This window comes from Cajanus cajan, chromosome 6 (genome assembly GCF_000230855.2).
Source record: "Cajanus cajan strain Asha chromosome 6, NIPB_CcT2T_4, whole genome shotgun sequence".
Lineage (NCBI taxonomy): Eukaryota > Viridiplantae > Streptophyta > Magnoliopsida > Fabales > Fabaceae > Cajanus > Cajanus cajan.
This window is the reverse complement of record NC_138522.1, coordinates 24425113-24431070: the sequence shown is the minus strand read 5'-3', so window position 1 is coordinate 24431070 and position 5958 is coordinate 24425113.

The window sequence follows — 5958 nt, the reverse complement described above, 5'->3', positions numbered from 1 at the left end:
GACAAATTTAGATTATATGATTTTTCTAAACACATCTTAACACCTTTTTCTCTTACATATCCAACAAATAATGCAATAAAAAGTTGTCTAGGAAATTTTTTAGTGGTACTTTCTTTGTTTCCTAGCACATCTCTAGGACATTACCTGGTACACTTTAGGCAAGATATTTTAGTTTTTAGGACTCATATGTTAGTGTGCCATAGCTTTAGTCTTTTTACCTTTTTAGGTTTTAGTTATACACCTAGACTTCACTATGGGAAGGATCCTATCCTTGACATTAGTGCGTCTAGTCCTTTTAGTTTAGACAAGAATTTTAGGAGAATGTGTTATAGTTTTAGTGTTTCTACCTTTTTAGGTCTCATTTATCCATTTAGACTTTACAATAGAGAGGATCTTATCCTTACTATTGGGGAGTCTAATCCTTTTCATTTAGACCATCTTTTTCGTAGGATACATTTTCCATTACTATCATATACTTTTACATCTAACGCTTATTTTTATGTTTTTGTTAATCAAAAAGCCCATCATGACGAACCTCTTGATTTGAGGTCAAATCCTTTTCAAGAGGGAGGGAATGATGGAATATCAATAAGGCCACGAAGCCCAAGGGGTGACATTTTGAAGGAGGCAAGAGGAATGGGTTAGACTTGAAAACCCATGAAGAGGAATAAGCCTACTTTTTGGGCCTTAACTATGTTTACTTCCAAATTTTACCTTAGGGGTATTTTAGGTATAGAATTTATTTTCTTTGTATTTCCAATTTTACCCTTGTATTTTGGGGTATTTTAGTCATAGGATTTATTTTCTTTGTATTTCCCATTTTGCCCTTGTATTATGGGGTAATTTAGATGCTTAGGATTTTAATTGGGCTAGGGTGCATCCATTAAGGAGGTGACGCACACTTAGTGGTGTTGTTTGGTCATTTTTTTGGTGTTAGGTAGGCTTAGGCCCAATTGGAGGGCCAAGGATGCATGGACTTATCATGCACCTTGTTGTAGCCAACCTAAACCCTTAAAGATGCCAAACTTGGCCACCAAGTAGCATCTAGGGTTGCATTTGGCATTTCATTTAGGGTGCATTTCTCCCTAGTGTAATTCGGCCACTCACCCTAAATGCAACCCTAAATGCAAGCCTTCCTATATATTCCCCTAGTCTAGCTCCTTGTAGACACTTTGGATTATAGTGATATTGAGTGTGCATTCTTGCCTCATTGTCATTCTCCTTAGTCTTAGGAACTCCACGGCCCCTCCCTTCTCCTCCTCCCTAAACCACCGTGAGTGAGTGAGCTTGGCCTTCCTTGGTTGGCCTTCACCACCCTAGTGAAGTGAGCTAGCCAAAAGGAGCATCACCTCCACCAAACACCTTCCCTTCACCTTGTGCGCCACCTTCAACCACCCTAAACACCAACCTTTCCATAGTTCTAGGTTGCCTTTGGCTAACCTCCTCCCATCTCCACCATAAAAGCAAAACCCTACTTAGGTCTCATCCTACACTTGGATGATACTACCTTGAGCAAACCATCTTCACCATCATCTATTTGTGCTTCCGCCAACATCACCACCATTTTGGAGTCTCCCTTGTTGAACCAAGATCAAGGGCGTGCATGGAACTAAGCCACCTTCCATCATACATAGTGATCATGAATCACTTAAATATTTGAAGGGTCAACATAAATTAAATAAAAGGCATGCAAAATGGGTGGAGTATTTAGAACAATTTCCTTATGTCATCAAATACAAAAAGGGCTCTACTAATGTAGTAGCTGATGCTTTGTCACAGAGACATGTTTTATTGAACACCCTAGGTTCTCAGATACTAGGTTTTGATGACATCAAGGAGTTGTATGAGAAAGACCTTGATTTTGCTAACTTTTATTCTTTATGTATTCAAAAACCTTACCAAGGTTACTATATTTCTGAGGGGTTTCTTTTTAAAGAAAACAAACTTTGTATACCCCAAGGATCTATTAGAAAACTTTTGGTTAGGGAGAGCCATGAGGGTGGGCTCATGGGGCATTTTGGAATTGAGAAGACTCTTTCTCTTTTGAGAGAGAAATTCTTTTGGCCTCATATGAAGAGAGATGTCCAACGGTTTTGTAGTAGTTGCATTGCTTGTTTACAAGCAAAGTCTACCACTAAACCTCATGGGCTATACACACCCTTGCCTATATCCTCTTCTCCTTGGGTAGACATTTCCATGGATTTTATCCTTGGTTTGCCTCGAACCCAACGAGGAAAGGATTCCATATTTGTGGTTGTGGACCGTTTTAGTAAAATGGCACATTTTATTCCATGCCACAAAGTGGATGATGCAAGTAACATTGCTAAATTATTCTTTCAAGAGATTGTGCGACTCCATGGGTTACCCAAAACTATAGTCTCTGATAGAGATGTTAAGTTCTTAAGCCATTTTTGGAAAACTCTTTGGGAAAGGCTTGGAACTAAACTACTATTTTCTACCACATGTCATCCCCAAACTGATGGGCAAACTGAGGTAGTAAATAGGTCTCTCGGGACTATGTTGAGGGCAATCCTCAAAGGCAATAAAAAGTCATGGGATGACTATCTTCCTCATGTGAAGTTTGCCTACAATAGGGTGGTTCACAAGACCACTAACATGTCTCCATTTGAGATTGTTTATGGCTTTAATCCTCTTACTCCATTGGATTTATTACCTCTTCCGGATGTTGCTTCCTTTATTCATAAAGAAGGCACATCTAGGGCTGAGTTTGTCAAGAAATTACATGAGAGGGTTTGAGATCATATTCAATCCCAAACAGAAAAATACCAAAAATACAATAATAAGGGTAGGAAGGAAGTTATCTTCAAGGAAGGTGACTGGGTTTGGCTACACCTTAGGAAGGATAGGTTTCCTTCCAAAAGAAAGTCCAAGCTTAGTCCTAGAGGAGATGGACCCTTCCAAATTCTTAGGAAAATCAATAACAATGCCTATGTTCTAGATCTCCCTTCTGAGTATGGTGTTAGTTCTAGTTTCAATGTTTCTGATCTCTCTTTGTTTACAGGACTAGCTACCCAAGAGGAGGATGCTCTGGATTTGAGGTCAAATCCTCTTCAAGAGGGAGGGGATGATGGAGGAGGCCCATGGGCTAAGGGCCCAACTACTAGAGCAATGGCAAGAAGGATGCATGAAGAGTGGGCCCAAGCCCAAGGAAAGCCCACCACTTTATTTTGTTGGGCCTTGAATCAAGCCCAATTAGATTAGGGCTAGTATAGGAGTAGGCCTTAGTGCCATGTATTTCTTTTGGGCCTTGTATTTTCGGCCTAGTAGCATAGGAGTTTCATTTGAAGGTCATTTGAATTTAGGTTAATTAGAGTTACATGTGGAATTACATTAGCATTTAATTAGTAGCACATTTGGTGTGCATTTCGGCCATGTGCAACACATGCACATGGTGTGATCCGAAATGCAACTTAAATGGCTTCCTAATTACATGCCAAATGTGTGCACATGGGAGGGTGACCGGTTGGCACCAAAATTTGAATTTTAGAATTCAAATTTTGGCGCCTAGAGTTAAGATAACCATACCATGGTTTTACTTAACTCTAGGTAAACCCAACTTAAACCCTTAACCTAATTTAGCCTATAAATTTACTTATGACCGAGTTTTGTAGACACTTTGGACATTATTGAATGAGTATTCTTCTCAAAGAAATCTCTCCTCCGAAGTCACTTTGCTCCTAGCCTCTACCCTCCTTGAGAGCTTCTCCTTGTAGAGGTAGGACACCTTACCTTCTTAGGACTTAGCTTGTATGCAAGCCTAGGTCACCTTGCTCCTTTGAGGCGTCTCTATTCCTTGAAGAATCATCTAAGGAATCCGAGAAGGAGTGAAGAATCCATGTGCATCCAAGTGGAAGCACATCAAGTGGTATCAAGAGCTTCGGTCTTCAAGAGATAAGTTCATCTTCTTGAATTTTGATCCGTGGTTCCAAATTGTTCTTGAGTTCATCTTGAGTTTCATCTTGTTAAACTTTTGAGTTCATGTCACAATTGAGTTGATTCTTTCCTAGATCTAGTTTTTGTTTCAAAATTTGATGGATCTAGTTTGTATTGCTTGAATGATTCATATGCGCCTATGTTATATGCTTTCATGAATCATGCTAATTTCTTCTTGTGTTCAATTAGGAATTTTCTGCCTAATAGCTTTTGATTTTGTTTGAGTCTTCTTTGCATCTTATTCGGTCAATTAAATGCTTGAGTCTTTTTTTTTTAAATCCATGTCTAGTAGGTTTGTGTAGTTCTTATATGTTCATCTATCTTAGCTATGCTTGTTGATCCTTTTTAATTTTTGATTTGCATCTTGAAACAATTTTTCTGGATTTGGCCGAGATCCATTTCTTTTCTTTGGTATAAGCTCATGAATTTTGTTTCATTTTTGAGTTCATAAACTACTACTAGATCATTAGTAGTTTTCTTAGAATTTTAGGCTTCCCAAAATTTTATTGAAAATGTCTTACACAAAAAAATTTCAAATCCGTGAGGTTTGATTTTGTATGAGTTGGAGTGTGCTGAAATTGGTGTTTGGAAATTCAAATTTGAATTTGAGTTGGAGCCTAAAAACCGTGCATGTGCAATTCTAAATTACAAGCATAAAAAGCATGTCACATGTCACTTGAATTTGCACTTAATTTCACTAGTATTTGGCAACTAGTTTGAACCGGTTTTTAGTGCTAATATTAAGGGTGACCGAGAATCATTGGTGACCAATTTTTGTGAGCAACAAAAGGCAAATTCCTTAGAGGAGGCTAACTTCCAGCTTGCACTTCGTAGTGATTCGGTAAAAAATTCCTTCATCCTTTACTTTTTTTATTTATAACTACACCATGAACAGTAAAAACTATTTAGGGTTTTGATAACTTTTTTTTCAGGATACATTGAAAATTCCAAATTTCTTTTTTAACAAATGGGGTAACGAGTTGGCTAGCAAGGTCATGCCAAAGACCAATTTAGCAATACCTATCGAATTAAGGTTAACGTTTAGAGCAAGCAAAATAAGGAAGTTGCTTTCTTCGGTGATGGGATAAAAAGAATCGTGGAAAGCTATGCCCTACAGAAAGCCAAGTTGATATTTTTTCAATATTTGGGTGATAGCAAGTTTGTTTTCACTGTCTGCACGTGTTTTACTCCTATTACTCCACCAAATATGTCCCCTCGTCGCTCAACAATTTTGGCTGCTCGCCGAGAAATCGAACATAATGACAGACAATTTTTATGGTCATCTAATATTACGCCTTCAAAGAGGTCTCCTGGGAAACCACTAATAATATTGGTCGTTCTTTAACATATTTCTTTTCTTTTTTATTATTTTGTTTGGAATTTATTTTTGTATGCAGTTTTTGGTTTGACATATTTTTTTTTCCTTTTTTATTGCAGCCAATATCGGCCGACGTCGTAACGAATTATCTAAAAGGTCATCCAGACTAGGTCAATGTAATTCTGCCAAACGGGACTGAGTCTATGTGGCATATTTTGTGGTATCCATACCAAGGACTGTTTTCAAAAGGATGGTATGACTTCCAGCGTTTTTGTGAATTTAATGTGAATGATAAGGTCCACTTTTGGAGGAAGGAAGGAGGAGAGGTTTTTGAGGTTATCGTTACTCGTGCCTGATCTGTGTCTCTACTATCAAAATTGTTAGTGTTATTTTGTTTTGGAATTTTAAGTGGTCGTACATGGACTTGGTTAATATCTGCATGTTACATATATAATTTTGCTATCTAGGATAAACTTTTTTTGCATATCGGCTCATCGATGGAATGCATGTGATTAAACAATGTCGCCATTATGTTATTTGTATACATATGTTTTTATGTTTACTCGTTTAGCATGTAATCCATACGTACGTCGAATGTCGTCGAATGTGATATTGGTTTGCAGGCTCAATCAACTTACCTTGTTTTTAAACTATGACTTAATGAATGATGAATTTTCTAATGCACT